Source organism: Saimiri boliviensis, chromosome 8, assembly GCF_048565385.1.
Source record: "Saimiri boliviensis isolate mSaiBol1 chromosome 8, mSaiBol1.pri, whole genome shotgun sequence".
Lineage (NCBI taxonomy): Eukaryota > Metazoa > Chordata > Mammalia > Primates > Cebidae > Saimiri > Saimiri boliviensis.
In genome coordinates, this window is record NC_133456.1 from 105830087 (window position 1) to 105843350 (window position 13264).

The following is a 13264-nucleotide window of genomic DNA, read 5'->3' on the forward strand; positions in this document are numbered from 1 at the left end:
CTCCCCGCCAGCTGGTCTTGATTCACTTGCTCACATTCCTCTTCAAAGCCTGGATTCCAGCAAGGGTTCCTCTTCACTGGTCCTCACTTTGCCTTGGGTCTCCCTGCAAAAATAATAATAATAATAATCACTCCTGCAGGAAAATGTAACTTCTCTCTTTTCAGGGTCTGCTTCAAGTCTCAGCATCTACTGTGCTGTGCAGCTACCACCTACATTGTTTTAATTCTCCAAATCCTACAGGTTCATTATGTTTTAGACTTGTTCCTGTATGCCGTGTTGTACTTACTGGTTTCTTGTCCATTTCTGAGCCAATACATGGGTAGGTCCCCCTAGCAGGTTAATAATTTGGTACCTTTCTAATTCATGTTAGTTACATGTTAATTTGGAAGAGACTCCCGTGGTTTGGGGAGGCACAGAGAGTGGGGACCACAGAGCTCAATCACGACCCTACTGTTTCCAAGACCTTCCTACTTCACTCCCTAAAACACAAGCCCTGCAATATGGTATGTCACTAGGGGTCTCACCATCTTCTTCCTCATCCTCAAGAAGCTACTTGAAAACATTCATTCCAAACATACATAGTGCATACCCTCAGAAATGATTTGTTTATAGGATCTTCTCAGTCTTATTATTTCTCTACTGATACTTAGCATGCCCTCCAGACTGAGACAGAGCAGGTGCCTGGCTAGCCTACTCTGTGGCCAGCTCTGTATATATTAGAGTTGTCCTTGGCTCCTCAGCTATAATGTTTAGATATTTATTTTATCTTCTGTGTGTCCAATGGCATCTATTGTAATTCAATGTACACTAAAACTCTTTTTTTCTCTCTTTCTTTTCTTCGACTTTTAAGTTCCGGGGTACATGTGCAGATTTGTTACATAGGTAAACATGTGCCGTGGTGGTTTGCTGCACAAATTATCCCATAACCTATGTATTAAGCCCAGCATCCATTAGCTATTGTTTCTGATTCTCTTCCTCTCTCCACCCCGCAACAGGCCCCATTGTGTGTTGTTCCCTGCCATGTGTGCATCTGTTCTTGTGGTTCAACTCCCACTGATGAGTGGTAACATGTGGTGTTTGTTTTTCCATCCCTGCATTACTTTGCTGAGGATAATGGCTTCCAGCTCCTTCGATGTTCACGGAAAGGACATGATCTCATTCCTTTTTATGGCTGCGTAGTATTCCATGGTATAAATGTATCACATTTTCTTTATCCAGTCTATCATTGATGGGCATTTAGGTTGATTTCATGTCTTTGCTATTGTGAATAGTGCTGCAGTGAACATACATGTACATGCATCTTTATAACAGAATGATTTACATTCCTTAGGGTACATACCCAGTAATGTAATTGGCTGTGTCAAATGGCATTTTTGCCTCTACGTATTTGAGGAATCACCACGCTATCTTCCATAATGGTTGAACTAATTTACACTCTCACCAACAGTATAAAAGTGTTCCTTTTTCTCCATAACCTCACCAGCATCTGGTGGTTTTGACTTTTTCATAGTAATGATTCTGACTGGCATGAGATGGTATCTCACTGTGGTTTGATTTGCATTTCTCTAATGATCAGAGATGTTGAGCTTTTTTTTTTCATAGGTAAAACTCTTAAAAAATACTTGACAAGTTCACAATTATCATGAACAGTCATCATTATACTGCTGTCTACCATCTCTGGTTTAAAAGTATTAAAGAGGTTATATCAGCATTTTGATGTTTGTTTAAGTTTTCAGGCTGCAAAAGTATAGTTCTTTAAAATATATGTATTACTTCAATAGAAGAATGCCTTACATAGCATAGTTATTTCAGCAATTCCAAATAACCTAAGAATTTCATTTCTAGCAATATGGCTGACAAATTAACCCAAAAATATCAACACTAAAGCATTAGAAAAGCTAAATAAAAATTAGCAAACATTCTTCTGGGGCAAAATACTTAAAAATACATTAGAGAAAGAGGATATTATCTAAAAATGTCAGGCATATTTGACAAAGAACCAAACACAAAATTGGAATATTTATTAGAAAATAAATTTACTTGTTATAGCAAAAACCCCCTAAATATTCAAATTCTAAGACTCACTTCTTTGACATAAAGTTTGTGTCTGCAATTATGTCTCAGCCATTGCGATCTAGAACATCAAGCTATTTTATGTATGTTATATTCAGGATAGCATTTCAGCAGGACACTGCATAGTACATGAGACATGGCATATGCCCAGTAACAGTTTGTTACATTATTTGAAATGAACAAACCACCTTAGACTAAGTATTCTGATTTTTAACAAGCATCAATTTTATGTGAGAGCATCTATTATCTATTAATTAAAAACAGAGCAGAATATATATGTATATATATATGTATATATACACACATACACACACACACACAATTTATCTGATGAAGTTGCACACTAGATATACCAGTTGTTCATTGCTGCAAAGCAAATTGCTACAAATGTTGTGGTTTTAAGCAATATTCATTTGTTATATCGCAGTCAGGTAAGAAAGAAGTCGGGGCTGACATAACTCATGCATGCTTGGATTGTTTTCATAGGGTCTCCCAACACTGAAACCAGGGTATCAGCAGGTTGGTCTGTTATTTGGAGGATATGGAAGAATCCACATCCAAACTCATCTAAATTGTTTGCAAAAGTGGAGGTCCCCATTCCCTTGCTGGCTATCAGCTGGAAGCCACTCTCTGCTCCCAGAGGCCACCTGCGTTCCTTGGCCTCTAGGAGCTGGGAGTGGTCCCACCCATCTTCAAAACCAGCAGTGATGCGTCAGATTCTCTCCCAAGCTTTGGATCTCTGATTCCTTCGACCAGTCCATTAAAACCTGGCTTTTGAAAGGGTTCATGTAATTAGATTATCTCCTTTTTGTCACATAATCTCCTTTTTTGCCATATAATATAGTCTATAATTATGGGAGTGTTATCTCATCATATGCAAAGTTTCCACTGCACTCAAATGGAATAGAATTACACAAAGGTGAAAGCTCTTTGGGTCTTCTATAGAATTCCGCCTGCTGCTTGTCAGGTGTGTTACTTAGTTGGTAGTTATGCTACGTATTAAGAGAAGATAGAACATATACTTATTAATTTAACAAACATCCACAGCCCTCCATGTACCAGATGCTATTACTACAAAGATTATTATTATTTTTTTAAAGATGGCCAGGCTGGTCTTGAACTCCTGACCTTAGGTGATCCACCCACCTCAGCCTCCCAAAGTGCTAGGATTACACTTACTACAAAGATTAGTAAACCATAGTCCCTGCTTTCAAGGAGATTGACTTATAAATACGTCTTTACTGTGGTGAATGCAAGAATGGAGAACTCTTGAAGGCATAAGAGATGGGTCTGAAACTTGACATGGGATGTAGATGAGTAGTAGCACAAGATGAAATCTAAGCAGCATATAAGATGGCAGAGGGCCTTGCATATCATGCTGAAGGATTTGGTTGTGTTCTGCAGGTAATATAGAGCCCTTGGTAGTCAAACAAGAGAATGGCATGAGATTCCTGCGAACAGCAGCCGTCCAGACATGGACAATGTTGCTAGCAATAAATAGTACAATACCAGCTTCAACACATGCAGGCTGACTCACTATTGTCCTTCCTGCTTTGGGGAGAAGCAAATTCTAATGACCTAGTGACCAAAAATATTAGTGCAATTTTCAAAGGAACTTAATTTATAACTTGACCATCGCCTAGGCACTGAGAAAATCTGACTCACCTTGGCATCTCCTGCATCAATATTCTGTGACAAATTTCTAATTCACCACAATCTACTATGTCATCCTTCCAAACTTGCATGACTTTCCCACCCACCCTCTGCCAGGCTTTTCAACTACCCACAAAAGAAAAAAAAAAGATTTTTTTTATAGACTGGAGTTGAAGTTTTGCACACATTAAAAAAAAAGAAAAAGCAGCTGCACATTTTTTACCTGCTGTTGCTTCCTAAGAAAAGGTTACAGGAATCTCAAGTAAATTTTAATGAGTTGGCTTCTTGGGTCTCGGAAGTGATTTATGTAGGGAAGCATTTGAGATTTTGTAGTAAGTGCATGGTTGACATGAGTTATCACGTAGGTGTACAGCATTCCACATACATAGTCCTTTTAGTTTAAAGAGTATCCAAGTTACAGAAACAGAATAATTTTTAAATGTCACTGTTAGATCTCTGCTAACTACAAAGAACTAAGTATTTAGAAAATCAAATTGCTGCCTCCTGGAAGTGACTCATCATTAACTTCTTGTCAGTGGAATATATTGTTTAAAAAAATAATAAATGTGGAGGAGGAACGACTATTTCCTGATCAAGAGGAGAAAAGAAATCAAGTAACTCCTTTTGCATGACTTTCCCTACTCTGCGTCCATCCTGTTCTCCCTCCTGTTAGCAGACATGTGTATGACTCATGAGATTCTATTTGAAGTTTCAGCTCCGCTACTGTCCTCCCAGAGTAGCATTTTCTGGCAAAATCTATGTGGTAATGAAATGGAGAAGCCTGAGCTTTCAAGATTCCTGACTACCAAGAAGACAGGTCAACATTTTTAAACTCAAAGTCTTCAAAAATCAGGATAGTAATATTTAAGGGAACATAATGTCATCTCCCCTAATATACTATTTTAAAAATCCATACCATGATAAGGTAATGAGATGTTTTAAGGCTTCTATAAATTAACTTCTGAAATATCTAAATTTCTCAAAAAGAATTTTGTTTTATTCAATCAAAAAAATGTTTCTGAACACCTACTATGTTCAGGCAGGATACCCTGCATGGGAAATACAATATCGAATGAAGCATCTTGTCAAATTCTATTTTAACCATAGGGTGTCGGGAGTTTATATCTTGGCCAACCTTCAAATAACCCCCCACCCACCCATGGCAACCATGGAATCTTTAGTGATCTTCCCAACTGAGGTAGAAGGTAGGTGGGGCTTAACTCTGGACCATATTGAAGACAGGCCAAAACCTGGAAGAGGCACCAAAAGCACCTTTCTGGAAGACACACCCACCAGCGCCTTGACAGTTTACCATTGCCATGGCAATACTCAAAAGTTACTGCCTCATTTGTAGCTGTTTCCTGAACAACCCACCTTTTAATTAGCATGAAGTGGGTATTAATAGGACTGCAAAACTGCTCCTAGGCTGCTACTCTCCACACACTGCCTATGGGGTAGCCACGCTCCACAGGGGCAGTCACAGAGCTCTAACATTGCTGATTCCTCAATAAAGCTATTTTCTTCTACCCCCGGCTCACTCTTGAATTCCTTCCTGGGCCAAGCCAAAAATTTGAGCTAAGCCCAGTTTGGGGGCTCATCTGTCCTCCAGCACAACAAGATGTTGTAACTTCTTCCTGTAAGGAATCAACCTTATTTAGAGCCTTTAGCCCGGTCTTCTTCATATTTGAGTTATTAATTCAGTTGTCCTTTTAATTGCCATTATCAAAACATCATAGTTCACCATATTCTAATTCTGTGAGAAAAGACCCCTTGGCAATTTCACAGGTTGAAAGGTCACCCTCTGCTTATCTTACAAAAAATATAGTAATTGATCATTTTTCTCAATATATATTAAGTTACTTAAGTCTTCATGTGAATATCAGTCAAGATATTGGATATTTTGGATAATTAACAAATAGATGCTATCTGTATCTTTGGAAAATTAAAATTAAATAATAGCCTTCAAAAATATATTCAATTCATTTAGTCTATTAACAGGGTCCAAAGGTGCGAGTGATTGGGGCAAACTGAATCACCTGTCTTTTGACGGGAGTTCTGCTGATTGACAGGTATATGCCACTGTTGGTACCAACAGCTGTGGGAGACAGGTTGTGAGTGATATTTTTTTGCTGTAAGTATCTAGTCTTACACTTTGCATGAGATATAGAGAATACTGAAAATAACAATATAATTGCCATGCTGGACCACACTCTGCTATTCTCACACCCACCCTGTGAAATCAGAATCCTTGCTGCATCAACAAACTTTTTAACAATGTTCTATTTTAACTTTATTCCCCTAATATTATTAATTATTATTCATATTTTGGAAGAAAAATCTACACTGTCAGCCTAATCCTCTATTTAGCAATGTCTGGTAGAAGTTGCCCAAGAGGTGCTCCTTCTAGGTATTGGCAAGACCAGCTCCCAATATATCAACGTGGGTTTCAGATCTCTCAAAGTGATTGAGTGGTCTGTGAAAAAGAAAGAGAGATGAGGAAAAAGTTTTCCTTAAAGCTGGACCCAGGGGAGACTCCACATAATGCTGCTCTGTGGGTGTCTGACCTTCTCCTGAAAACCTTTTTATTGTGCTCTTTCAATAGGGGAGGGGGAGTGAGGGTATGCAAAGTTTCAGTGATAATTACACAAAAAGAATGCATTTGCAAAAACTGGTACACAAAAGTCACAACGTGGTATTATAAAAACAGAACAATGAAAAGATAACTTTCTGTGTGTTAGCGTAGAAATCATACACCTTACCAAGAATATAGATTAAACATAAACTTATGATGATCAGCAAGAACATATTGGGTTCACAGCTACAGGGGGAACAGGATCTGACAGGACAACCAGCCTGATCACAAAAACTGCAAGAGGAGAGGGCCTCCATACAATCCTGGAGGAGTAGTGAGAGAAGAAAGACTTACATCCTTATCTCAGCCACAGAGACGGACGCTCCTCATGCGTCTGTTTATAGGCTCTCCATAAGGGTCGCATTCCCTTTCCAGGGCCATAATCAATATGCCTTTCCTGGGAAAGGAATCTGAATAATACGCCTCTCCATTACATGTCCGTTTATAGGCTCTCTGCAACAAGAAGCCCATGACGCTCTGTCATCTCTCTCTGGCAGTCAAGCTATGTGGTTAGTCCCTTTCACAGAGTTCTTGTTCTTACCAGAACAGTTCAGCAGAGCCAAAGTTACAAGTTGCAGCTCAGCAGAGCCAGAGTTACAAGTGACATCTCAGCATTTCACATTGTCCTTCTTTTTCTCAAATATAATCGATACAGTAAGTAACAAGCATCACAAAGCAAATAACTCATTTCAGGGAAACTAAATTCTAAGAATTTACAGGTTAAAGATCAACAATTTCTTCCTCTTATTTCAGGTAGCTTGGGTTTTGCCAATTCTTCCAGAAGCTTAGGGTTGCTCAGTCACCACAGAGGGCTGCAGAGTATTCCCAGCACTAGGAAAGGAGGGTGGAATATTTCTTAAGGCTCTGGCAAGAGGGCATCACCAAGTCAGCAAGTGCAAATTACTCTTTCATCTGAGCAGCCATTACCTGAGCAGCTTGGCTTCATCAAGAGTAGTGAAGAGGATCAGTCACTGGAGAAATTCAAGTGAAGTCAAGGTGGGGAAGGACAGCGGCCAGGGACAACAACGGGCAAATACCACAGCGGGTCATTCTTTGTTTTCAACTTTTAGTTTAGATTCAGGGGGTACATGTGCAAATTTGTTACATGGGCATATTGTGTGATGCTGGGGTTTGGGGTATGAATAATCCCAACACCCAGGTAGTAAGCATAGTACCTAACAGATAGTTTGTCTTTCTTTTCTTTTCTTTTTCTTTTTCTTTTTTTTTTTTTTTTTTTTTTTTTTTTTTTTTTTTTTTTTTTTTTGAGGTGGGGTTTCACTCTTGTTGCCCAGGCTGGAGTGTAATGGTGTGATCTCAGCTGCACAATCTCCACCCTCCAGGTTCAAACGATTCTCCTGCCTCAGCCTCCTGAGTAGCTGGGATTACAGCATGTGCCACCACACCTGGCTAATTGTGTACTTTTAGTAGAGACAGGGTTTCTCAATATTGGCCAGTCCAATCTCAAACTCCCAACCTCAGGAGATCTGCCCACCTTGGCCTCCCAAAGTACTGGGATTATAGGCATGAGCCACTGTCCCCTGCCAGGTAGTTTTTCAAACCTTGCTTCCCTCTTTCCCCACCTTCACAGTCCCTTGTGTCTATTATTCCATTTTTATGTTCATATGTACTCAAAGTTTAGCTCCCACTTATAAGTGAAAATATGTGTTATTAGGTTTTCCATTCTGGCATTAATTCATTTAGGATAATGCTGCATCCATGGTACTGCAAAGGACATGATTTTATTATTTTTCTGGCTGCATAGTATTCTATGGTGTATATGTTCCCACAGTGGCAAATTCTTAAGTCTCAAGTCCTGCAGGGTTTCTCACAGTATTAAGTTGATTGAAAGTGAAGGCTAAAACAAAATAAGAAAATTGGCTTTTGGCAATAAGCAACAACAAAACTCCACAATAAGTAGACAGCTTCTAGCTCAGTACATTATGTCGCTATAGTAAGGTACATACTATAGTGCTTGTATAATAGATATAGAGTACACATATATATGTATACGTGTACTATCTGTGTATGTGTACTATATATGTATATGTATTATATATAGAACACATATATAGTATAGAATACATATATGCACATATAGTACTATAGCATGCATGTATATACGTATAATACATATAGAGTATATATATGTATACTATGTATCTATATATGCTATAGTACACATACACATATATAGTATACATTTATAGTATACACTATCTCTGTAGTATATACATATATAGTATATATGTACTATAGTATGTACAGTACTACAGGATATACATATATACTATAAATAGTATACACATATACTATATATGTATACTATATATACAAATATATTATCTATATATAGTATATCATAGTGTACACTATTATAGTGTGTTTATGCATATAGTCTACATATGTAGTGTAAAGTATAGTGCACTATATAATAACTTAGTGGATTTTGTTAACTATTTAACTCCTGCTGAGCAAAGGATATTAATTGTTGTCAACATGCTGAAAATGATGGAGTTACTTCTTGGTAGGAAGCAATTTGGTATAATGGCTACACTAGGTGTTTTTGTAATTTGAGAAAATATTAGCCTTGGTTACATGATTTTATAGATTATTCTATTTTGATGTTTAAACTATAAAATTAACTTTTTATTTGTGTATTGTTGATTTTTAAAATGTATTAGTTCTATATGTAAAGTGTTTTGCTAGGGCGTTAAATAGAAAATGAAGTATTTGATTTGGAGATTTTTATCTGCTTGGGATAAAAGTGATAAAATAAAAATGTTAGCAATATTAATGAGAACCTTTGGCACAAGGTAAGTAACTATATGTCTATTTTCCACATCGTGTATCTTTACTTCTTTATTTACAATGAATTAAAAAATGAGAAAATATAATACATTTAAAAATCATCCATAATTTCACCTTCTGGATAAAGGGCAGTAAGACTTTATATCTTTCAGCCTTTTTTGCATATATGTAAGTGAATTATATGTGACAGGGAAAAAATAAAGCATCCTTAGTTCTGTGCTGGCTGGAAATCCTGTGGCTGACAGCAAAGCTCTTTGGTGTTGACCGTGCAGAATGAGGTTGTAGGGGATGGGGAGATACAAGAGGAAGCAAGCCTAGCATGAATAGATACGTGGAAAAAAGCACAGAATAATAATAAAATAGATCTGGAATGTGGAAGGAAAAGAGCAAAGACCATCCCAGCAAAGACTGTGGTATGAAACTTTAGGTGATCTGGACAGATGGGATAAAGCTTTCAGTAGAGGTGAGAGAGAGACAGACAGACAGACTGAGAGAACAGAACAAAATTTTAAAAATGTATGCCACTTAAATTTAAATTGCTTTTCAAATATTTGGAAGATGTTACACTTCTAATTACTTGAATGAAGACCCATAGGTAATTTAACTTAAATGAATATTTTTATGACACTTGTGGGATTTGTGTACAGCTATATTTATTCCCTTTTTTTTAGTAACAGCATTAACTCCCCAAACCTGCAGGCTCCTGGCAGCCACACTTGAAATGATATAACCTATTTCTCTGGCCACGCTTCGTACACTAAGGATAGACATCATATATCTATATATTCTTGGTTCAAGTCTCTCCAGGAATTTGAAACTGGAATGTACAGAATGCAAAGCAATTTCTAGGTATTGCTGGACTGTAATACATAAAGTTTGGGAGTTCTGGGATCGACATAATCTACCACATGCATCAGGGAATTAAACAGAGAGAAAGAGAAATGAAAGATAAAGAAGACTGACAACTTTTTAATATGCGGGTGAGACTTTCATTGGAATATTTCTCGAAAGAAACAGCCTTGGGATCCTTAAGATCTCTTTGTTTTTGGTGTTTTAGTCATGAAGTCCTTGCTTATGCCTATGCCCTGAATGGTTTTGCCTAGGTTTTCTTCTAGGGTTTTCATGGTGTTAGGTCTTATATATAAGTCTTTAATCCATCTGGAGTTAATTTTAGTGTAAGGTGTCAGGAAGGGGTCCAGTTTCTGCTTTCTGCACATGGCTAGCCAGTTTTCCCAACACCATTTATTAAACAGGGAATCCTTTCGCCATTGCTTGTTTTTGTCAGGTTTGTCAAAGATCGGATGGTTGTAGATGTGTGGCATTACCTCCGAGGCCTCTGTTCTGTTCCATTGGTCTATATCTCTGTTGTGATACCAGTACCATGCTGTTTTAATTACTGTGGCCTTGTAGTGTAGTTTGAAGTCCAGTAGTGTGATGCCTCCATCTTTGTTCTTTTTGCTTAGAATTGACTTGGCTATGCGGGCTCTCTTTTGGTTCCATATGAAATTTAAGGTGTTTTTTTTCCAGTTCTGTGAAGAAAATCATTGGTAGCTTGATGGGGATAGCATTGAATCTATAAATTACCTTGGGCAGTATGGCCATTTTCATGATATTGATTCTTCCTAACCATGGGCATGGAATGTTTCTCCATCTGTTTGTGTCCTCTCTTATTTCGTTAAGCAGTGGTTTATAGTTCTCCTTGAAGAGGTGCTTTACATCCTTTGTTGGTTGTATTCCTAGGTATTTGTATTCTCTTTGTCACAATTGTGAATGGCAGTTCGTTCTTGATTTGGCTCTCTTTAAGTCTGTTACTGGTGTATAGGAATGCTTGTGATTTTTGCACATTGATTTTGTATCCTGAGACTTTGCTGAAGTTGCTTATCAGTTTCAGGAGATTTTGGGCTGAGATGATGGGGTCTCCTAAATATATAATCATGTCATCTGCAAATAGAGACAGTTTGACTTCCTCCTTTCCTAATTGAATATCCTTTATTTCTTTTTCTTGCCTGATTGCTCTGGCTAGAATTTCCAATACTATATTGAATTGGAGTGGTGAGAGAGGGCATCTTTGTCTAGTGCTAGATTTCAAAGGGAATGCTTCCAGTTTTTGCCCATTCAGGATGATATTGGCTGTGGGTTTGTTATAAATGGCTTTTATTATTTTGAGATACATTCCATCAATATCTAGTTTATTGAGAGTTTTTAGCATGAAGTGCTGTTGAATTTTGTCAAAGGCCTTCTCTGCATCAATTGAGATAATCATGTAGTTTTTGTCTTTGGTTCTGTTTATGTGGTGAATTATGTTTATAGACTTGTGTATGTTGAATCAGCCTTGCATCCTGGGTTGATGCCTACTTGATCCTAATGGATAAGCTTTTTGATGTGATGTTGCAATCAGTTTGCCAGTATTTTAGTGAAGATTTTTGCATCTATGTCCATCACGGATATTGGCCTGAAGTTTTTCTTCTTGTTGAGTCTCTGCAGGATTTTTTGGTATCAGGATGTTGGTCTCATAAAATGATTTGGGAAGAATTCCCTCTTTTTGGATTGCTTGGAATAGTTTCAGAAGGAATGGTAACAGCTCCTCTTCGTATGTCTGGTAGAATTCGGCTGTGAACCCATCTGGACCTGGGCTTTGTTTGGTGGGTGGGCTATTAATTGTTGCCTCAATTTCAGCCCTTGTTATTGGTCTATTCAGGGTTTCAGCTTCTTCCTGGTTTAGGCTTGGGAGGATGCAAATGTCTAGAATTTATCCATTTCTTCCAGGTTTATTGGTTTATGTGCATAGAGTTGTTTGTAGTAATCTCTGATGGTGGTTTGTATTTCTGTGAAATCTGTGGTGTTATTCCCTTTATCAGCCATCTTGGATCCCCTCCCAGTGTATTAATAATTGCATCATTTAACATATAGACCCTAACTTCGGTGTCTGTTCCCAAATAAATTTTATTTTGTCTGCTTTGAAACTGAATTCTCCATCTGCTGACCTATTCATCTAATTGATCCAAATCGTTCTAAATGTTTGTTTCATTTCTTAATATTTCTGTTGTTTACAGTTTTTGCATTACTAAAGAACTGTATCATTTTCAATTACTGCTTTTTCTGATCATCCATCACAACAATGCAGGACTAATTAGCTTAGAAGAGCTAGCTGTTCCTGAAATCCCTGAGGAGAATCACAAGAAGGCTCAAACTAATTTCTCTGTCAGTGGCTCATGCCAACTTCCTATTACCACCTCCTGTGATCATGCTGTGACTTTGACAACTACCCTTGAGGAAATAGCTTTGCCAGTTTACATAGCGAATTGCAGGCAGAACAAAGAATGGGATAGAGTCTGATGTCATTCTCTCTTCCTTCTCCTCCTGACAGGGCATATGAGGTTACCCATCTCAAACTGTCCCCGCATGACTTGCCACATCACAAAAGGGATCTCCACAGTGTTTCTGTATTGTTCTGTATTGCTTCTGGCAACACATAACTACAAAGAGACCTTTTGGTCAAGCTGTGACCGATGTCCTGTGTTATATTTAATGGCATATGGAAAGAAAGAAAGAAAGAAAGAGAGAGAGAGAGAGAGAGAGAGAAAGAAAGAGAGAAAGAAAGAAAGAAAGAAAGAAAGAAAGAAAGAAAGAAAGAAACACAAATACTGTCTTGCTTTTCTTGATATTAAAAAAACTGTGAAGGTTTTTTTTCTAATACCTAGAAGTCTTTTTAAATTTATAAAATAAAAATAAGATGAAAATTTTCAGGATCAAAAATATTAAAGCAGATATTCTCTGCATATCAGAATATAAGACTAGCTATTATGAATATTATTTTTGGTTATTCATGGCTTTGTAGATAAAATAGCAGACATATGGCTTGCAATTTCTAGACTTATAAATACATGAGAAGACTCCAGCCAGTTTTGTTCCGCTATATAATTTTAACCATGTAACATTTTTGAAAGCCCTCGAGTCAAAGTTTCTCAGGGTGTAAAAGCAGTGACAGAATCCTCTAAAAAGCTGAGATGCTTATCAGTGAAACTAACAACAGAGTATTTTTCTTTCATAACATTTAAATTATAATACAATGGCACCACCTGTTGATGGAATGGCAGA